General features: G+C 40.1%; 1 protein-coding gene and 1 pseudogene across 2 annotated transcripts in view; one reads left to right on the forward strand and one right to left on the reverse strand.

The window, feature by feature from the left end:
• The window catches only part of KPNA3 (karyopherin subunit alpha 3), a 97,868-nt gene that overhangs the window by 62,163 nt on the left and 11,845 nt on the right, over positions 1-23,860 (reverse strand). The gene's annotated exons all lie outside the window — the stretch shown is intronic.
• On the forward strand, positions 1,215-2,184 carry LOC147361470 (deoxyribonuclease TATDN1 pseudogene; annotated as a pseudogene). Its single transcript, XR_015137964.1, has one exon. The product of XR_015137964.1 is annotated as a deoxyribonuclease TATDN1 pseudogene (transcript).

Below are 23,860 nucleotides of genomic sequence, written 5' to 3' on the forward strand. Positions count from 1 at the left end.
CTCCTCTGTCCATGATTTTCCAGGCAAGGACACTGGAGTGGGTTGCCATTTCCTTCTCCAGGGGATCTTCCCAACCCAGGGATTGAAACCGGGTTTCCTGCACTGCAGGCAGATTCTTTACCGACTGAGCTACAAGGGAAGCCCAGAATAGGCCCATACAATTCAATAATAAAACAACACAATTTTAAAGTAAGCAAAGAATCTGAATAAACAGTTCTCCAAAGAAGATAAACAAATGGCCAATAAGCACAGGAAAAGATGTTCAACATAATTAGCTATCAGAGAAATAGAAAACAAAATCACGAGATACTCATTAAAATGGATAAAATAAAGAAGACAGATAAGTACTGGTGAGAATGTGGAGAAATCAGAACTCTGGCATTCTGCTGGTGGGATTGCACAATAGTCTGAAAAACAGTCTGGGAGTTCCTCAAAAATTTAAATACTGAATCACCACATGATTTAGCAACTGTACTCCTAGTATATACCCAAGAGATATGGAAACAGAGCCTGCACAAAAACTTGTACCAGAATGTTCACAGCAACTCAATCCACAATAGCCACAATGTGGAAGTCACTTAGACGCCCCACCAAATGGATACATATAATGTGGTATACCCATACAATGGAAAATCATTCAGCAATAAAAAGGAATGAATTACTAACACATACTAAAAACATGAATGAACCTTGAAAACATTATGCTGAATGAAATAAGTCAGTCACAAAAGACCACATACTATATGATTCCATTTATATAAATGTCCTGAATAGGCAAATCTATGGAGATGGAAAGCGGATTCGTTGAAGGGGGGTGGAGAATGGAGAATGACTCCTAAAGGTCATATTATTTCTTTCTGTGGTAATGAAAATATTCTGAAATTGGGTATGGAGATGGCTGTACAACTTTTAGTACGAATATGCTAAAAGCCACTGAGCAGATGTGAAAATGTATGTGAATTTTATCTCAAGATCTTTCTTTTGCAGTATATAATACCACATACAAATCAATCTTTGCAAAGAGATTAATTAATAAATAAAACATACCAAGCCTTTACATTTAACAACCAATTTACAGGAAATGAAAAGAACAGAAGGACATACTAAACATCAAGAAGTTGCAACCATGTCGAGGAGAACCTGGGGCTGCAGTCATGAGTCATTTCAAATTTGTGGATATTGGTATCAACTTGACAGATCCTACGTTCAGAGGAATTTATAGGGTGGTTCAAAAGCATCAAGATGACTTAAAGGACGGAAAAGAGAGAGCTGTTCAGATTGGTGTTAAAAAGTTTATGATTACAGGTGGAAATCTATAAGACAGTAAAGATGCACTGCATTTGGCATAAACAAATGATATGTTTTTCGGCACCGTTGGGTGTCATCCTACAAGATGTGATGAATTCGAAAAGAATGACCCTGATCATTACCTGATGGAGTTGCTGAATCTTGCTGAAAGCAACAGGGAAAGTTGTAGCCATAGGGGAATGTGGACTTGATTTTGACCGACTACAGTTTTGTTCCAAAGATACTCAGCTCAAGTATTTTGAAAAACAGTTTGAACTGTCAGAACAAACGAAATTACCCATGTTTCTCCATTGTCGGAACTCACATGCTGAATTTTTGGATATAATGAGAAGAAACAGAGATCGGTGTGTAGGTGGAGTGGTGCATTCATTTGAAGGTACCAAGGAAGCAGCAGCTGCTTTGATGGACTTGGGTCTCTATATAGGGTTTAATGGTTGCTCACTGAAAACTGAGGCTGATTTGGAAGTTATAAATCAATACCTAGTGAAAAATTAATGATTGAGACTGATGCACCTTGGTGTGGAGTCAAAAGTACACATGCTGGATCAAAATATATAAAAACTTCATTTCCTACCAAAAAGAAGTGGGAAAACGGGCACTGTTTGAAAGACAGAAATGAACCCTGCCACATAATTCAAATACTGGAGATAAAGTCAGCAGTAAGAGATGAAGATCCACTGGAACTAGCCAATACACTATATAACAACACTATTAAAATAGTTTTTCCTGATATGTACTTGATATGTGTCTCCCATTTTCCCACCATGTATATAAAATATCATGATAAAACTTAAGTTTCAATTAAAAAAAAAAAGAAGTTGCAACAAGCAAAATTCAGGATAAACAACTCCATTTCTCAAACAACAAGGCAAAGGGGGAGGGGTGGTGGCTTGAGAAATGGAGCAGGAACCTACAGATTGGAGATTTAAGAGACATGTCAACCAATCACAGAACATAGAACTTATATGAATACTGATCCAAACAAACTATAATGTAGTCATGTACAGATGTGAGAAAGTCGGACTATAAAGAAGGCTTGAGTGCTGAAGAACTGATACTTTCAAACTGTGGTGCTGGAGAAGACTCTTGACAGTCCCATGGACAGTAAGTAGATCAAAATGGTCAATCTTAAAGGAAATCAACCTTGAATATTCATTGGAAGGACTGATGCTGAAGCTGAAGCTCCAATACTTTGACCACCTGATGCAAACAGCCAACCCGCTGGAAAAGACCTTGATGCTGGGAAAGATTGAGGATAGGAGCAGAAGCAGGCAACAGAGGATGAGATGGTTGGATGGCATTACTGACTCAATGGACATGAGTTTGAGCGAACTCAGGGAGATAGTGAAGAACAGGGAAGCCTGGAGAGCGGCAGTCCCTGAGCTAACAGAGAGTCAGACACGACTTAGCAACTGAACAACAACACTACACACACTAGAATGTGTGCCTGTATGCCACATAAAATACTGCTGGGGATGTGTGAACACTGGACATTTACACCAAGCTACTTCTATTAATGATGTTTAGCTGTAATTTTACAATATTTTAACTTTTCAAGATATAAAAGTATATACAGATTAAAGCAAAAAATAAATTCACCAAAAGAAGAGATCCCTCAAATAAACCCAAACATACATGGAGACTTTGGTATGATAGAGATGGTATTGCAGACTACTAGTAAAAAAAAGACAGGCCATTTAATAAATGGTCCTGAGCCAAATAATTATCCATGTGAGGGAAAAAAAAGAAACTGGATACCTACTATATCACCATACAGAAAAATCAATTCCAGATGGTTTGAAAATTTATAAAATCAACACTTTAAGTTTTTAAAGAAAAATACCTTTACAGTCCCTGGGTGGAGAAAAGTTTAAGTAGAACACAAAAATGTTAAAATCAAAAGAATAACTCCATTAAAATTTAGTATTTCTGGTCTTTGAAAGATGTCACACAGAAAGTGCAAAGAGAAGCCAAGCTGGAAAGAAACCTGGAGCATGAATCAGATCAGATCAGATCAGATCAGTTGCTCAGTCGTGTCCAACTCTTTGCGACCCCATGAATCGCAGCACGCCAGGCCTCCCTGTCCATCACCAACTCCCAGAGTTCACCCAGACTCACGTCCATCGAGTCAGTGATGCCATCCAGCCATCTCATCCTCTGTCGTCCCCTTCTCCTCCTGCCCCCAATCCCTCCCAGCATCAGGGTCTTTTCCAATGAGTCAACTCTTCGCATGAGGTGGCCAAAACATTAGTAGGTATTATATCACCAAGTGTTCATGAAGATGTAGAGCAACTGGTGAGTTGGTACAATCATTTTGGGGAGAAAATTTGGCATTTTTAAAATATGGTAAAGATGAAAATACTAAAGTACACAACAATTCTATTTCAAGGTATAAATCCTACAGAAACTCTTGCATATACTCATCATGAGATAAATGTAAGTGGTTTCTGGTATCATTGGTTTATAATAATAGCAAGAAACAAAAATACTGAATGCAACTCAAATGTTCATTAAAAGGAAAATAAATGAATTGTGAGGCAATCATTACTCAGCAATGAGGATGAATGAACTACAGCTACACAAATGAATCTAGAACTGTTAACGTTACATGAACAAAACAACTAAAAATTTTTTATTTTCCACATTATACAGTATGAATATTTCATATTATAAAAAAAACAAGCAAAAGTAAATACTATGTTATTTCAGGATACAGACATGTACGATAATCAGGAAAAGCAAAGTAATGAATTACACACATTTATGACAGTGGATTACTTTTTATATATGTTTGTATATGTGTGTATATATACGGAATGAAATACATGCTCTGGCTCTGGAGTCACACATGCACTTTCATTACAACACAGAGGCCCAAAGTCTAGGGTACAAGTCCCTCAGCCCAGTCACGGGCAGTACAGCGACAGAAGAACTAGACAAGAATGTCACTGCTTAGACTGTGGATTTACTTCTGATAGAAAGCTAGGGATGTGATCAGAGAGATAGCTTCTGTTTCCAGTTCTTAAACTTAGTATTGGATTCACAGATATTTGTTTTATTATTTCTTCAAAACATATCTACATTATCTATTTTTGTATATCAAATGTTACACAATTTTTTAAAATGTTTAAAGGAAAGAAAATAGCACTAATGATATACAACCAAGCATTGTGAGCTGTCAACAGCTGTGATCCACGGACATTTTGCTTCCATTTCACTTGTGACCAGTAGAATCAACATATCAAACTGCAATCACAGAGCATGAAAGTGAAAAGTGAAAGTAAAGTCACTCAGTCACGTCCGACTCTTTGCAACCCCATGGACTGTAGCCTACCAGGCTCCTCTGTCCATGGGATTTTTCAGGCAAGAGTTCTGGAGTGGGTTGCCATTTCCTTCTCCAGTGGATCTTCCTGACCCAGGGATTGAACCCAGGTCTCCCATATTGTAGCCAGATGCTTTACCGTCTAAGCCACCAGGGACTATCTAATGCTAATAAATCCACATCAGATTTCAATCCTCAGAATGTGATCCAGAAAACACTGACAATCTCAGTATCATTTAAGGCTAATTCAAATTCTAATTTACCTTCTGATACGATGCTCTGCTCTGGGTTAGTAGCTCTCAAATTTTTAGCCTCCAGTAAAATAAACTAGCTTTGTTAAAACACAAACTGGGACTTCCTTGGTGGTCCAGTGGTTGGGAATCTGCCTGCCTATGCAGGAGACAGGGGTTCGATCCTGCTCTGGGAAGATCCCACATGCCTTGGGGTAACTAAGCCCCTGCACCACAACTCCTGAGCCCTCAGGCCCCGGAGCCCGTGCTCTGCAACAGAGAAGCCTCCGCAATCAGAAGCCTCCACATGGCAACTAGACAGCAGCCCCCGCTCACCGCCCTGAGCGCCACAGTGAGGACTCAGTGAGGCCAGAAACAAACACCAACACACTGCTGGGCTCCGCTCCCAGGTTTCTCAAGCAGCAGGGCTGGGTAAGGGTTAGGAATTTGTTTCCAACAAGATCCCAGATGATACTGATGCTGATGCTGCTGGAACCACACTCTTAACCACTGCTCTTGCTTAATTCTCTCAGAAAATAACGAACAAAATTATCACTAAATTAGAAAGCATCCATATCATACCAAACAATTTTCCTCTAAGGTTTCATGTAAGTTATTCAACACACACTAAATACATATTATACAAATGACATTGGAGCACTACCCTATAACTGCACAGCACAGTGTTAGAAACACCTGCTCTGGAGTCAGTGGTCCAGGTTTAAATTCAGGCTCCCCCATGCAAACTGGATGATATTTTCGAAATGTTACTGGCCTCTCCATCTTAACTTCTTTATCTATAAAATGATGATAACAATGCCTCATAGGATTACATCGACAAATAAGTTCATGTTAAAAGTTTGCATAATGGGGACAGTGCCTGGCACAGACAGCCCGCAAGAACATTAGCTACCGTCATTATTAACGATGTCCCCATGTCCCACATGTGTCAGTCAGTCTCATCTACCTGCACACACTTCAAGACCACTGCTTCCGCGGAGCTGTGGAGAAGAACTTACACCATGTACCACGCCACTCTGTGCCCATTTTCATGTCACCAGTGCCCTTATAATCAGCAAAGACGAGAAGCTGGTTTAGTGTTCCTCTCCAAACCAAGTCCTGACCACATTCCTGGTATCTTCAACAACCCTTCTAACAGCCTGTTCCTGGGGCTCACCAGTTCTTCTTTTTCCTAAGTTTCCAGCAATCCTTTCATCAAGAACCAACCACAGATCTGCCAGTCAAATTAGGATAAATTTTGGATGCTTTACACTTCATTCATAAACTCTGGAATATTCAACATTTTAATATGAAATGGGTAGACTTCCCCTTAAACACTATGTACACTGACCTCTAATTTGAAGAATCTCTGACCCTGGCAGCAAAACACTCCACAGATCCAATTAAGGTACTAGACAACTTCCCGTTAATTAGTCACTGGACAGACTGACTTAGATCCACAAAAATTACCTAGACCCTCAGCCCTTGATTTTCCCCCACTTTATTAACCCCTTCCTGTTTTGCTTCCTTCTTACACAGTCCTCATTCTTCAACACTTCTGCCCCCTGAATTTCTATCCTCTTGCCCCGCTAAAAAGCTAACTTTGATTCACTTCAAGTCTTACTCCAAAAGCCAGGCTAGTAAGCGCTGAAAGAGAAAAAAAAAAAAGAAAACAAACCTCAGCCTCCAATATGGGCATTATCAATTCCAGGTCTCTAATCTCAGTTAAACTCCCAACGCTTGCTATTTGGATAGTTTTCCAGCCTTCCTTAGGTAGTTTTGCACAAAAAAGCTACTATCCACAAGACCCCTTTTCCTTATTCTCCTTCCTCTCTGAAGAAAACCAGGCTCTCTATTTATTAAGAAAACAGGAACCATGAGATGGTAGCAATTCTCTCAACTTCCTATCATGCACTGCACCTCCAAATCTCAATTCCATCCCCAATCAACTGCATCCTTGAACATTCTTCTTTCATCCTATCACAACCACAGTGTCTTTCTTCATCAGTTACCCCCTTGTCCATTTTTCCAAGCTCTATTTCTCATCATCATGAGTTTGTTCAAGTCTCTCTCATCTTATTTGAAAAAAAAAAAAAAGCTCTTCCTGAATCTACATTTTCTTTTGACAACTGTCTTTCTTTAGCCAAAATTCTTGAAGGAACAGTATACAGTGTTTTCCACTTCTTCACTCCATTCACTTAGCCAGCTTCCAAAAAAATTTCACTAACACTGCTTTTGCGAACACCATCAGCAATCTTCTATTCGTGAAACAAATCCGTCTGTGGCGCCTCTGCAGGAGCACACTGTTACCCATTCATTCCTATTCCCTCGACTTCCGTGCCGTCCTCCTCCATGGCCTCCTTCCCTTGTCCCTCTATGGAGTTCTCCCTGTAGGCTCTGTCTACAACCTTGCAGGCCATTCATCTACTTCCTCTACAAACCCCTTCTAGAATATTATATTCCATGGCTTCAATTACCAACTTTATATTATTAACTCTGAATCATCTGGGTTTGTTTATTGATGAATTCTGAAGCATGTATGGTGTGTAACTTTTCAGCAAGGTTATGAACATTTGTATTAGGAAACATCCAGTTAATCTTTATAGGAAAGTGTTTTTGTCCGGTGTTTAAAATAGTACAGTATATTGTTCCGCCTGCCTCCATACAGTCTAGGTTCCACAGTGGAACCACTGTTCCTCTGGTGGTGGTGGTTACAACAACATTGAGATATCATTCACACGCCCATAACTGAGCCATTTAAAGTGTACAAATTCAACAGTTTTTAGTACAATCAGAGTTGTGCAACCATCACCAAAATCAAATTTAGAGCATTTTCCTGTTTAAAAAAAATTTTTGCCACACCACATGGCCTGCAGGACCTTAGGTACCTGATCAGGGATCAAACCCAGGCCCTCTGTAGTGGAAGCACAGAGTTTTAATTAATGGACCACCAGGGAAGTCCCTAGAATATTCTCATCATTACAAAAAGAAACCTTATTTCCTTTAGCAGTCACCTCCTGATTCTACACAACTCTCACCTCAGTCCTTTGCAACATTAACCTATTTCTGCCTCTAAAGATTTGTCTCTTCTGGAATATAAATGGTCATATAAATGGAATTATACAGTATATGCTTTTTTTCTGGTGGGTGGTTTCTCCAGTTGGCATGTTTTCAAGGTTTATTTATGTTGTTTCCCTTTATCAGTACTTCTTTCCTTTTGTTGCTGAATAACATTCCACTATAAGGATATATTCCATATTTTATTTATCCACTCACCAGCTGATGAGACACTTGGATTATTTCTACCCCCTCCAGTATTCTGGCCTGGAGAATTCCATGGACTGTACAGTCCATGGGATTGCAAAGAGTCGGACACAACGAGTTTCACAGTCACTACTTTTTTACTATTACAGGTAAGTTCTGTGGAGAAACATGTCTTTATTTCTTTGAAGTATAAAACTAGGAATGGACTTGCCGGATCATACTGTAACTCAATGTTCAACCTTTGCTGCTGCTGCTGCTAAGTCGTTTCAGTCGTGTCCGACTCTGTGCAACCCCATAGACGGCAGCCCACCAGGCTTCCCCGTCCCTGGGATTCTCCAGGCAAGAACACTGGAGTGGGTTGCCATTTCCTTCTCCGATGCATGAAAGTGAAAAGTCAAAGTGAAGTCGCTCAGTCGTGTCCGACTCTTAGCAACCCCATGGACTGCGGCCTACCAGGCTCCTCCGTCCATGGGATTTTCCAGGCAAAAGTACTGGAGTGGGGTGCCATTGCCTTCTCCGGTTCAACCTTTAGAGGCTGCCAAACTGTTTTCTACGGCAGTTATAAGAGACAGTGTTAGTCACTCAGTCATGTCCAACTCTTTGTGACCACATGGACTGTAGCCCGCCAGGCTCCTCTGTCCATGGACTTTTCCAAGCAAGAATACTGGAGTACGTAGCCATTCCCTTCACCAGAGGATCTTCCTTAAACAAGGTTTGAACCCTCATCTCCTGCATTACAGGCAGATTCTTTATCATCTGAGCCACCAGGGAAGCCCAATTTGCAATCCCAACAGTGATGAGGGTTTCCATTTCACCACATTCTCAACTACATTTGTTATAATCTGCTTTTATTATTTTAGACATCCTAGTGGGTTTCATGAAGTGGCATCTCACTGTGACCAATGATGTTTAGCATCTTTTTACTTACTGGCCACACTTCCTTTGGAGAAATGTCTATTCAAGTCTATTGTCTACTTTTGAATTGGGCTGGTCTTTTATTATTGAGTTTTAAGAGTGCTTTATATATTCTTGATATAAGTCCCTTATCAGAGAGGATTTGCAAATACTTTCTTTCCTTCTGTGGGCTTGTTTTCATTCTTGATGATCTCCCTTAAAGCATAAATATTTAATTTTAATGAAGTTCAGTTTATTTTTTATGTGGTTGCTTGTTCTTTTGATGTTGTCATCAAGAAACTAATGCCCAATCTAAGATCACAAAGATTTACACCTACCTTTTTTCTCCTGAAGTTTTTTTAATATGTTAGTTCTTACATAAAGGTCTTTGATCCACCTAAGAGTGTGAGGCAGAGGCCTAACTTCATTCCTTGATTTGAGGATATCCAGCTCAGCTGTCCCAATATTTTTTGTTGAAAAGACCATTTCCCCCTGTTGAACAGCACTGGCACCCTTGTTGAAAACCCATTTACTGTAAATGTAAGTTTATTGCTGGAGTCTAAATTATATTCCATTGATCTGTATGTTTTTCCTTATACCAGTACCACAGTCTTAATTAATGAACCAGTACTCTGATTGATCAACTGTTAAAACAGTACTACTAATCATATGTGAAGACCTCATTTCAAGCATAATCCCCCGAGAAAACATCAGATTAGTTTAAAATAACATTAAAAACTATTCTCATCATCTGATGACAGTTTATATGCACAACTAAATTTTTTTTAAGCAGCTACCCATGAGAAATGAATAAAATGTACGACGGGGGCAGGGAGGGAATACCTGAAAGGAGGCTTATTTTCACAGAAGGAAAGGTGGCCAACAGACAGTAAATTTCGATGTCAGACTTGAGTAATTCCTTCAACTATAGTTCCCGTTAGCCATCATCCTTTAAATAAACAATTGTGTTAGGAAATAAACAGATTTTGGTATATTCTGCAAGTCCAATAACCCTGGGAAATGAAGCAGCTTAAAACTTTAATTCCAGATCTCTCTCCTGAGCTGAGCGTCTTTCTGGATCACTTCAGCAAACACCCCACAAATTCCTTAGCATATTCAGAGCAGAGTTCATCATTTTGCTCACTGATCTTGCTTCATCTACTGTTTTTACCTTATCTGTAAACGACAGTACTCTTTTAAAAGTGGGATATTAAAACTACTTCAAAAAGTGGTTCTGAGAATTAAATGAGATAAACATTAACAGAAGAACCTGGCACAGTTTGTATCACTAAGCAAGCAGTCATGTATGTCCTTTTTCCCTTTTCTATAGGTTGTAATAAGCATTTCCAATTTTAAATCCTGTCACTTCTGTCCACTGAGTACCTAATATCACTGATTCTTTTTTACCTCTTTCATTTCTAGCTACATTAAGTCCTTTTCAAGTATGCCTGATCTACTCTGGTAATATCTTGGGTTTTTTTCCCTAATGCTTCTGATTCTTTCTTATATGATTCATTCATTTAAAAATATTTATTTTATAGTCTTTCTCTGATACCTCTATTACTGAATTTCTTAGGAGATTTAAGACTATTTTTGGTATCTGCACATTACCAGTAATAGATTTATTTCCTCATCCCAATTTTGGAATAAAAGGACTTCCCTGTTTCTTTCCTGTCTAGAGGGAGTGCTCAAAATTGGAAATATTTCATCTTTCTATAATAGTAATTAAAAACAAACTACTTAGAATTTAAATACCAGCACATAAAATTATCTTCATGGTGAAAGGCCATTAATAGCTCCTTACATGTATGCTGGAAAAGAACAACTTCCAGGCTGAATGTAGGCTGGCTCCCTAGCTGCAGAGAAACCATAAATTCTGATATATATTTTATCCCACCAAAAGACAACAGTCCAGCTTAAAAGAGTGCTGGTATGGTCTGTTCTTTAATCTTTTCTTATTCTTTAAATGGCTAACCAGTACTGTTATATAGCCAAAGACACATTATTGAAGTTTACTAGGCGGAGAAGGACATGGCAACCCACTCCAGTGTTCTTGCCTGGAGAATCCCAGGGACGGGGGAGCCTGGTGGGCTGCCGTCTATAGGCTCGCACAGAGTCGGACACGACTGAAGCAACTTAGCAGCAGCAGCAGCAGCAGGCGGAGGAACTGAGTAAGAAGACTGGGAAGGTGGCGAATCTTTCTCAAGATCCCTAAACTACCCTCCAGACACCAGGTATCTTCTACTTCACTATCAAGAAACAAAACAAGCAACAAGTAACTGTACTCTGAAAGTCTGCAGCACCAAAACTATCCCTTTGCTACCATATCTTAGTCCCTTTCACTGATAAGAAAGTTGGGACCCCAATTTCTCCTCTTTAATAAGGGGGGTGTATTTCAAGTCACACTAGCCCCCAAAATCTACACTTCTATCCTGAATGCAACAGCTCCAGGCAGTCACAACTAGGGCGTAAAACCTAGGACTGGGTGTCCAGATGCCTGCTTTCTTCCAGGCTGTAAGTTCAGAATTTTCCCTTCTGCTTCCTTCTCCCTTTTCTGCCTCTTACTAGAAAGGAGCTCTGGACTTCCTCTCAAGGCTGTCCCTACCATAAGCAAATCTGCCCAACTTCCCTTCCTGAGAAGTACCTGTCCTGCTGAGAGGAGTATAGTTTTCTCAGAAATAGGTCCAATACCTACTATGTTTACCAGAAGAAAAGCACATGGAGGTATACTGTAATTTGGTCACATTTATTTAAAGTGTGGCCATGCCCACAAACATCAAATCTTCACTTAATGCCATCATGTTCATAAATACAAAGCTGGGAATTAGGGCCCCCTAATCACTGCATGGAACTAATACCTGGTTTACTAGAAGATTCTGTCTGCACTGGTACCTAATATCATTTATCTAGAATGTGTTCTTCTTACGAAACTATTCTAGCTGTTTTCACAAAAGCAAAACTATATACCAGAGAACTCTTTACCAGAAGAGGAATAGTAAGTAATCTAAAACAGTGCTTCCCAGCCTCCTTCACATAATGGCACGTACACCCCCGGGCACGTGCACGCACACACACAAAACATATTTGTGAAGCAGTGAGATTAAGGGACAAGCCACAAGGGCTCCACCACCCAGACCCCTAGCTGGCACCCCTAGGACAACACAACAGACCAGAAACACTGAGAGAACAGACCGCCATGCTGACACTCGGGGCCACTGCAACAAACTAGAGGGAGGGTCACAGGTACACTGTCATCAAGAAATCAGCTTAATTAAAAAAAAAAAACTCTTTCTGCTAAACATATATCTAACCTACACATCTTGTGCAAACCAGGAAACATTCATGTCATCTCCACTATGAAGTTCTGTCAAATCTTTTAAGGCCAGCATTCACCTGTCCCTCCTGTGTACCCAAACCACCTTCACTTTTATTAAACAATCAAAATCTTATAGTTACCAACAGCTGTATTTATTTCTTAGATTAAATTGCCCTTGAAGGCAGAGAACTTGTTTCATCCAGTTTTACTTCCCTCTACTCCATAATACCAAAAAAAAAGCATGGCTTCCATGGTGGTCCAGTGGTTAAGAATCCACCTACCAATGCAGGAGACACGGGTTAGATCCCTGGTCCAGGAAGATCCCACATGCCTAGAAGCAACTAAGCCTGTGCATCGTAATGACTGAGCTGGTGCCCTAAAGCCGATGTTCTGTGACGGGAAGCCCTGGGCAGCAACTGGGGAGTAGGCCCTGCTTGCCAAAACTAGAGAAAGCCTGAGTACAGCCATAAATAAATAAATCTTTCTTAGAACTGCTTTTAAAAGGTAGTTTGAATAACCATCCCCTGGAGAAGGGAAAGGCTACCCACTCCAGTATTCTGGCCCAGAGAATTCCAAGGACTGAGTGACTTTCACTTCACTTCACTTTGAATAACTAACATTAAATTTGAACTTGTGTTGAGTCATATTCACTGACAATGTTGTTTGCACTACCATAATCAGTGTATGCTCCAGGTACTTTCTCCTTCTGTATTCCAAAATTTGATTAATTTAGCTCAACACTCAATTATCCCACTTTCCCAAAGTTTCAAAGGGTACACAAAAATGTTAGTTTGCATGAGCCCTACAATCATAAAACTTAGAAAACAGAAGAAAATGCCCATTTACTATAAAACTCTTAACATCCAAGTATCAACTCTTTAATTCCAATCAAAAACAATGTTCCCAGAATTCAGCACAATACTGAAAATACTGCTGCTACCAGCCACAGACCATAACAGTAACTTTAAATTGTGTGTGGAGATTAGGAAGCATTTTAAATTGTCACTCATACCAAAGGATTTTGGGCAGTGAGAATTTATTCTCATACAAGAATGAATTTTCATTTTATTATTAAATAGTATGAGAGCCTTAATATTTAGAATCATGATTTAGGTTTCATTTTCTCCTTTAAAATGTATTTAATTTTTAATAGTAAGTAGAATATACTAACAAGTGAATAATTAACTACTAATACAAATTAGTACACAAATTAATATCACACAGCACCATTCCCAAAATATTCTACTTATGTTTTAAAACACCAGTTGCTAGTTATTAAAAATTAATTTTTGCAAAGTTTAAAAAGAAAAAAGGTCTCAATAAATACTCCTAATTATACATTATTCCAAAACTAAGATATACATACACATGACACTCACGGAACTAGATTCAAGTTAACAAAATTAGTTCAATTTCCAAGAAGATACCACAGTCCACGTACAGCACAGTCCATGGCTCTCTGCTACACACATCATGCAGTATCTACATCTAGGCTGTTTCCCATCTACGAATGCATCTGTACTGTCTATGTACAGACCAGCACTTAGCCAACATGACCATCCTTTTCAGGCTACCTACTTTTCTCCTGCACATCTGAATTTTTGAGAGGAACTTATAGAGGAACCTAATTATTTCAATGCCTGTCCAGCTACCTTCCTCCATACTCTGTTCAGCTTTCTATCTCGGTCTCTCTGCTGCTATCCTAACTAAAGAAAAATGACAACAGTGTCAACCCGAATATCCTCTGGAAACACTGCAAAGATGTTTGGAATACTGAATCTTTCCCTCTGCAATTCTGAGATAGGGAATGCAAAGAGCGAGCATACACTATTCCAACAAAGAAAGGGGCCATAACCCAAGTTCACCGCTGTCCCACTTGACTCTGTGATTTAATGCTTCTATATTTAATAAGAAAATGTGTGTGTGTGTTTGCAGTCAAGGAATAATAAATCAGAATACATCAAAGGCTATTTCAGAGACACAAAGTGTTTCAACATCTTTCATATGATGTATAGATGCATTGGAGTCATTTTCATTTTAAAAAAATATTCACTATTAAAATACTGAAAATATGAAAAAGGCTTTCTTTCCATAAAGTTTCCTCATTCCATAATAATCTATATACCATTTTTGGAAGCTAAAAGTTAACACCTGCTGCTGATGCTACTGCTGCTAAGTCGCTTCAGTCATGTCCGACTCTGTGCAACCCCATAGACAGCAGCCCACCAGGCTCCCCCGTCCCTGGGATTCTCCAGGCAAGAACACTGGAGTGGGTTGCCATTTCCTTCTCCAATGCATGAAAGTGAAAAGTCAGAGTGAAGTTGCTCAGTCATGTCCGACTCTTAGCGACCCCATGGACTGTAGCCCACCAGGCTCCTCCGTCCATGGGATTTTCAGGCAAGAGTACTAGAGTGGGGTGCCATTGCCTTCTCCGTAACACCTGCTATTATCAACCTATTTTGAGACAGACAGGATTATTCCTCTACTTTACTTTTTAGTTGAAAAGAGGAAAAAAAATTATTAAAAATATTATTAATTTCCTGTCACATCCCAACCCCAAACAACTGACCAAGAAGGTTCCTTTTGGTCTATAAATCTGTGGTATAATACTGGGTATTTTTACTTTGAAATTTCATATCAAAAGTGTGTTTTTAACTGAGTATATAATTATTATTCTGGGCTCTTTAAGTATAATAATATATCTGACTATGATATGGTGATTTTATAATATGAAATACATAGTTGGTCTTTACCTACTGTTCCTGGTATAGAGTTCCTAAAACTCTTAGAATTTCCTAAATAAAGAGAGCATTAAGTGGGCTTCCCAGGTGGCACTACTGGTAAAGAACCTGCTTGCCAATGCAGGAGACAAAAGACATGGGGGTTCGATCCCTGGGTCAGAAGATTCCCTGGAGAAGGGCATGGCAACCCACTCTAGTGTTCTTGTCTGGAGAATCCCATGGACAGAGGAGCCTGGAGGGCTACAGTCCATAGCATCACAAAGAGCTGGACACAAATGAAGACTGAAGAGAGCAGTAAAGGTGTCTTTAGTCATATTAATGAGGTACAGGTAACCTAAGGTTGAGGGCTGGATGCCAGACGGATGATTAGAGGGTTGGAACTTTTAGCCCCACCCCCCAAACTCCAGAGGGGGGTAGAGAGGCTGGAGATCCAGTACCATCATCAATGGTCCATGATTTAATCAATCATGTTCTCATATAAAGCCAGGGTCTGGACCGCTTCCAGGCTGGTGAACACTTGGGGAGCTGGGGTCTCTCAGAAGAGACCATGGAAGGTCTGCTCCTTCCCCCAGACCTTCCCAATGCATCTCTTACCTCTGGCTGTTCCTGAGTTATATCTTTTCATACGAAACCAATAATCTAGTAAGTAAAATGTTTTTCTGGGTTCTGTATGCCAAAGTATTCCAACACAAGTTTTGTGGCCAGGTGATTAGAAAACAGGCAGGGATGAGGGTGGGGAGCAGTCTTGTACTAAATCAATGACCTGTGGAAACTGGAAGTGAAAGTGAAGTAAAAGTGTTACTCAGTTGTGCCAGACTCTTTGCAACTTCATGGACTGTAGCCCACCAGGCTCCCCTATCCATGGAATTCTTCAGACAAGAACATGGGAGTGGGTAGCCATTCTCCAGAGGATCTTCCCAACCCAGGGGTCAAACCCAGGTCTCCTGCATTGCAGGCAGATTCCTTACCTCTGAGCCACCAGGGAAGCCTATTGAATCTGAGGCTATCTCCAGATAGGTGACATCAGAACTTTGTTGAACTCTAGGACACCCAGCTGGTAGGGGAGAATTGATCTCTGGTTCCTCTGCCTTTTCTAAACCCAGCTTGAACATCTGGAAGTTCACGGTTCATGTACTGTTGAAGCCTGGCTCAGAGAATTTTGAGCATTATTTTGCTAGCGTGTGAGATGAGTGCAATTGTGTGGTAGTTTGAGCATTCTTTGGCATTGCCTTTCTTTGGGATTGGAATGAAAACTGACCTTTTCCAGTCCTGTGGCCACTGCTGAGTTTTCCAAATTTGCTGGCATACTGAGTGCAGCACTTTCACAGTGCTGCATCTTTTAGGATTTGAAATAGCTCAATGGGAATTCCATCACCTCCACTAGCTCTGTTTGTAGTGATGCTTTCTAAGGCCCAGTTGACTTCACATTCCAGGATGTCTGGCTCTAGGTGAGTGATCACACCATCGCAGTTATCTGGGTCATTAAGATCTTTTTGTATAATTCTTCTGTGTATTCTTGCCACCTCTTCTTCTGTGTATTCTTGCCACCTATTCTTAATCTCTTCTGCTTCTGTTAGGTCCGTGTCATTTCTGTCCTTTATTGAGCCCATCTCTGCATGAAATTTTCCCTTAGTAGCTCCAATTTTCTTGAAGAGATCTCTAGTCCTTCCCATTCTATTGTTTTCCTCTGTTTCTTTACATTGTTCACTTAAGAAGGCTTTCTTATCTCACCTTGCTGTTCTCTGGAACTCTGCATTCAGATAGGTATGTCTTTCCCTTTCTCCTTAGCCTTTCGCTTCTCTTCTTTTCTCAGCTAATTGTAAGGCCTCCTCAGACAACCACTTTGCTTCTTGCATTTCTTTTTCTTTGGGATGGTTCTGGTCACTGCCTCCTGTACAATGTTATCAACTCCCATAGTTCTTCAAGCACTCTAACAGATCTAATCCCTTGAATCTATTCATCACCTCTACTATATAATCATAAGGGATCTGATTTAGGTCATAGCTGAATGGCCTAGTGATTTTCCCTACTTTCTTCAATTTAAGCCTGAATTCTCCAATAAGGAGTTCATGATCATGTCAAGTACTGATAAACAAAACAGGGTATCTGGAATTTGCTTCAAAATATTCCAGGGAAGGGTAAAAGTGGGTAAGAATATAAATGAAACAAGACTGGCCAAAAATTATTAACTGTTTTAAGGTGGTATACAGGAGTTCCATAAACTATTCTACTATTGTATGTTTTCAAGTTTTCTAAACTACAGATTTTGTTTTTAAGCATGTTGTGTTACCCAAGTACTGGAATCAGAAAACCTGGTTATCAGCTAGGTGAGTGAACAACATTCCTTACTTCTCTACACCCCCAGCTTCCATATCTGTGGGAAAAATGGTTCAGACTCAATTTCTGCATCTTGTTAGTTCAGTTTTTTAATGATTCAAGTGAGTATGATTTCTACACTTTATATTTGGCTTAACTAACAATTCTAACTATAACTCAGGATGCTTTCGTAGCTAAATCTGACACAATCAACTGAAAACCGTTCACAACTGTTACCAAAATACACTCTAGTACCATCGGTCTGCCTGGATTCTAAGGGCCAAATGTACTCATTACACTACGTTCGCCATTTTACAAAGGGACTTGAGTATTCACGGATTTGGGTGTCTCAGGGAGCTCCTAGAACCAATTCCCTGCAATACCAAGGGATGACTGTACTTATCTCAGCTAGGCCTGCATTGCCAGGTAGTCTGCACTCCCCCAAAATCTTTAACCTCAAGTATTACCTCTCTTAGACTCTATTCTCTGGAGGTAACTTTGTCAAAGAAAACACAGGCCATCAGCCATAATCTGTTCCGCCCTACTGCAGCCCACGCTCACTTCTAGCTCTAGTTCTCCAAGTCCTTTCCAACTGAGAGCCCTTCCAAACCTAACCACAGTTTGTATCTATTACTTCACCTCCTAATAGCTCCCCAGTATGCCAGACTCAATCATTTATTCCTTTTCTAGCTAGTTAGGTCCCTAAATCTCTTTTGCTCTGGTTTCTTCCATTTAGCCTACAAACAGTAGCCAATCCCACACTTCTCAAAAACTGAGAAACAACAAAAATAATTCTTTTCCCATACTGACTCCTCAAGATGACCTATGGTCCCTCCTTCCCATGAGCACCAAGCTTCTTAAATTGAGTTTCTACTGACTGATTTTAACTACTGCATCTCTAACTCACTTCTCACCCTATTATAATTCAGCTCCCAGCCTCCACCACTCTCGGAGTTTTCCACTTAGTTAACTAGTCTCCAGTGACAATGAACAGCTTATTTCAGGTCCTCATCATACCTGTCCTCTGCAGCATTTAATACTGCAACTGATATTCTTCCTTCAGGAGACTCCTGTCCCCTAAAGTTCTGATGCCACACTTTGCTGGAAGTCTCTTGCAGACTCATTCTTCAGTGGCAATTTCACTAGTACTCTAAAATGATGTGGTTCCTGGGGTTCTTGGCTTCAAGTCCTCTTTTCTTCTTATCCCTATGAGCCCATATATATTAATACATTATCTTAAACACTCTAATCACCATTTGAATTATTTTCCAAATTTTTGCCACATCATCCTAGAATAGAGGGTAGGCAAACTAGGGCCTGTGAGCCAAATCAGCCCTCCACTCGATTTTGTAAATAAGCTTTGTTTCCCTATCGTCTATGGCTGCTTCCATGCTCACAGCAGAGTTGAACACTTGTGACATAAACATCACGGCACTCAAAGCCCAAAGTATTTAGGCTTTTAACAACATTATGGCCCTTCACAGAAAAAGTTTACTAACCTCTCTTCTAGAAGGTAAATAGTCCTGACAACTTCCTGCCTTTGCCACCCAATGCCAGTGCTATCAGTCAGACAATCCTTCTCTGAGACCCCTGAGAGTTCTCTACCTATTCCTTCCAAGCTCTCTTCTCATTCTCACCAATCCATCACCTATGGTACAAATAAAGCAATCCTTCTCAATGCACAAAACTCACCACCCCATGTAAAATTTTCCCCACAATAAAGCCTTCTCACAATCTTGCTGTTGTTAGTCCCTAAGCCACGACCAACTCTTGCGACCCCACGGACTGTAGCCCACCAAGCTCCTCTGTCCATGGAATTTCCCAGGCAAGAATACTGGAGTGGGTTGCTTCTCCAGGGGATCTTCCCCACCCAGGGATAAACCTGGGTCTTTGGCACTAGCAGGCGGATTGTACCACTGAGTCACCAGGGAAGCCTTTTTCACAATCTGGCCCCAGCCTATCTTTTCCAGCTTTCTAATCACTCCACCTGTAAGAAATACTAAATGAGTTTAGTTCCCCAGAGCATATGATTCTATTACTTTCAGGACCACCCAAGATTTACTACCAAATAACTACACACGTTTCTAGCTTCAGCTTAAGCAGCCATCTCCATGAAGCCTCTTCTGACTCACGCACACTCGTCCCCTGTGTGCCCAGTGTATTCTCCATTTAACTTCATTTTAATCATTTGTTTGCTTTTACAGTTTCCGTTCTAGTCTCCTTGAGCAGGGACCCTGAGGCAAAGTAGGAGAATGGTCATTAAGGGGCACAGGATTTTCAGTTAGGAAATCTAAAACTGAACGCAAGCTCTGCCTCATCCTAATTGTATCTTCTTAAATGAATGACTTAACTCGTTTTCTTCATCTGTATAATGGCAATCTTGTGAGGGTTATTTACGATTATTCTTACAAGCAGAGTCCCCTGTACACAGTAAATGCTCAACAATACTTCATGATCAATATTTTCATCGTTTTATCCCTCACAGTTCAGAAGTCAGATAACTGCTGACTGAAATAAGTGAAGCAAGCTAGTTCTGCACAGGTGATTCTCAACTACATACTGACTATTTCCATCTGAACAATGTTTGACTCCCGAAACTCCTTATCCCTACTCCTAAACTGTTTCAGTTAGAGTACCCAATCTGTTACGGTTTGCCCAGGACTTTCCTGGTCTCAACGCTGAAAGTCCCGTGTCCTGAGAACTCCCTCAGTCCTAACCAAACCAGGACAGTCATCGCCTTAAATTAGATATGTTACGAACAATAAAAAAAAAAAAAACAACTTCAGTTAATTTAAGATATAAAAGAGAAGCAAAAAGACAGAAGAGAAGTTACTGGAAAAATACAGAAAAATTCAAAGAACCAAAGGAAAAGCTAAAGAATGAGATCTATGAACAAATCAGGATGAAAGCACCTCCAAAGATGTAGGTGGCAGGAATTAATGGAAGATTTCTTCACAATACTTTCACTAGGATAAATCACTTAGGTTCCAGTACCAGACATGCCAGGGGATAGCATATGATTGGCTAATTTTGTGTTATCCAGAAAGAGTGAAACACTTTAATTAACCAAAGGAAGCAGGAGCTTTCGATTAAAACTTCCACCAAGAGGTATCCAATGAAAGAAGAGTAGCTTCAAAGGTGAAATCAGAATGTTGTTTCCAGAAGAAGGGGGAATAGATGTAAGATCACCAAACCAACTGGTGCTTGAACGTGCCACGCTTCTAACACTTTATGATGTAATCACTGTTATTCATGTTATTTTTCTTTACGTCTTGGCAAATTCCTCCTCCAAGACTTAGCTCAAGAGCGATCTTCTGTGTAACCTTACTCAATTTCCCCAGATAAAGTCATTCCCTTTCTCCATGCTCTCATAGTACTTTGCAAATTTTGTACCTGTATCACAGAACTTACACTGCACACTAGGTATATATATACTTAGATGCCAGTCTCTCCTACCAAACCGAACTTGCCTAGAATTTCATGCATAGAACATTTTTAGAAACACCAGTATTTAAAAAAAAAAAAAAAAAAACCTGGCATGTAAAGAAATAGAATTTGGACTTTCCTGGCACTCCAGTGGTTAAGACTCAAGAGTTTCCAATGAAGGGGGCACGGGGTTCAATTTCTGGTCAGGGAACTAAGATCCTACGTGCCACTCAATACAGCCAAAAAAAACTTTTCTAAGGAAAAAAAAAAAAAACTCATAACCCCTAAAACTCAACAGTTTGGAATGATTAATTCCAAGTAAATATAGTCATGATTTATTCTACCATGTTTTAATTGTTTATGTTGGTATCCTAAGCTGTGACAATTTTTTTCTTAATGGCAAAACTACCACAAAGGATAGCTACATTGTCCTTAACTATTTAATACTGTTTTACTTTCAAAGTAAAGGAACAGAGACTTGGAAATGAGAATACAGCCAAACCTTATATTAAGAAGAAAAAAAAAAAGTGAATGTAGGAGTGCTGTCATCATGGAAAAAGAATATCACTGACCTTGCAGTGAGATTCTCTAGATACATTTTCTAACTCCTTTACTACCCAAAAAGTCAGGAGACGTTTTCATTTCAAATGACATTCAAGTCTTTATCATATTTCACCCAAACAACTAAAATTCTTCTCGCCAATTATGGTAACTCTGACATAATAACATAAAACTACTCATTATCATCCGAACTACCTGATCAGTCTAACATCACTATTGGAATATATAACGCAGCATCACCAACTGACGAGTTTTTTAAAATCAAGAATGCTTAAAGATAATTAAGCCTTTAAAACTAACCTCCAGTTTCCAGAAAACTCAGAGGGTAGTAAGAAATAAGAAAAACAAGTTAATCAACACCACAAAGAAAGACATACTCAGTAGTTCAGTTCAGTCGCTCAGTCGTGTCCGACTCCTTGCAACCCCATGAATCGCAGCCACGCCAGGCCTCCCTGTCCATCACCAACTCCCGGAGTTCACTGAGACTCACATCCATCAAGTCAGTGATGCCATCCAGCCATCTCATCCTCTGTCGTCCCCTTCTCCTCCTGCCCCCAATCCCTCCCAGCATCAGGGTCTTTTTCAATGAGTTAACTCTTCATAAGAGGTGGCCAAAGTACTGGAGTTTCAGCTTCAGCATCATTCCTTCCAAAGAAATCCCAGGGCTGATCTCCTTTAGGATGGACTGGTTGGATCTCCTTGCAGTCCAAGGGACTCTCAAGAGTCTTCTCCAACACCACAGTTCAAAAGCATCAATTCTTCGGTGCTCAGCTTTCTTCACAGTCCAACTCTCACATCCATACATGACTACTGGAAAAACCATAGCCTTGACTAGACGGACCTTGGTTGGCAAAGTAATGTCTCTGCTTTTTAATATGCTAAGCTGGTCATAACTTTCCTTCCAAGGAGTAAGCATCTTTTAATTTCATGACTGCAATCACCATCTGCAGTGATTCTGGAGCCCCCAAAAATAAAGTCTGACACTGTTTCCCCATCTATTTCCCATGAAGTGATGGGACCAGATGCCATGATCTTACTTTTCTGAATGTTAAGCTTTAAGCCAACTTTTTCACTCTCCTCTTTCATCAAGAAGCTCTTTAGTTCCTCTTCACTTTGTGCCATAAGGGTGGTGTCATCTGCATATCTGAGGTTATTGATATTTCTTCCGGTAATCTTGATTCCAGCTTGTGCTTCTTCCAGTCCAGCGTTTCTCATGATGTACTCTGCAGAGAAGTTAAATAACCAGGGTGACAATATACAGCCTTGACGTACTCCTTTTCCTATTTGGAACCAGTCTGTTGTTCCATGTCCAGTTCTAACTGTTGCCTCCTGACCTGCATACAGGTTTCTCAAGAGGCAGGTCAGGTGGTCTGGTATTCCCATCTCTTTCACAATTTTCCAGTTTACTGTGATCCACACAAAGGCTTTGGCATAGTCAATAAAGCAGAAATAGATGTTTTCCTGGAACTCTCTTCCTTTTACTATGATCCAGCAGATGTTGGCAATTTGATCTCTGGTTCCTCTGTCTTTTCTAAAACCAGCTTGAACATCTGGAATTTCACAGTTCACGTATTGCTGAAGCCTGGCTTTGAGAATTTTGAGCATTATTTCACTAGCGTGTGAGATGAGAGCAATCGTGTGGTAGTTTGAGCATTCTTTGGCATTGCCTTTCTTTGGGATTGGAATGAAAACTGACCTTTTCCAGTCCTGTGGCCACTGCTGAGTTTTCCAAAATTTGCTGGCATATTGAGTGCAGCACTTTCACAGCATCATCTTTCAGGGTTTGAAATAGCTCAACTGGAATTCCATCACCTCCACTAGCTTTGTTCGTAGTGATGCTTCCTAAGGCCCACCTGACTTCACATTCCAGGGTGTCTGGCTCTAGGTGAGTGATCACACCATCATGATTATCTGGGTTGTGAAGATCTTTTTTGTACAGTTCTTCTGTGTATTCTTGCCACCTCTTCTTAATATCTTCTACTTCTGTTAGGTCCATACCATTTCTGTCCTTTATCGAGCCCATCTTTGCATGAAATGTTCCCTTGGTATCTCTAATTTTCTTGAAGAGATCTCTAGTCTTTCCCATTCTGTTGTTTTCCTCTATTTCTTTGCATTGATGGCTGAGGAAGGCTTTCTTAACTCTCCTTGCTATTCTTTGTAACTCTGCATTCAGATGCTTATATCTTTCCTTTTCTCCTTTGCTTTTCGCTTCTCTTATTTTCACAGCTATTTGTAAGGCCTCCCCAGACAGCCATTTTGCTTTTCTGCATTTCTTTTCCACGGGGATGTCTTGATCCCTGTCTCCTCTACAACGTCACGAACCTCCATCCATAGTTCATCGGGTACTCTATCAGATCTAGTCCCTTAAATCTATTTCTCACTTCCACTGTATAAATCATAAGGGATTTGATTTAGGTCATACCTGAATGGTCTAGTAGTTTTCCCTACTTTCTTCAATTTAAGTCTGAATTTGGCAATAAGG

This window comes from Bos grunniens, chromosome 12 (genome assembly GCF_055505025.1).
Source record: "Bos grunniens cultivar Pamir isolate PY7600 chromosome 12, Bosgru_T2T1.0, whole genome shotgun sequence".
Lineage (NCBI taxonomy): Eukaryota > Metazoa > Chordata > Mammalia > Artiodactyla > Bovidae > Bos > Bos grunniens.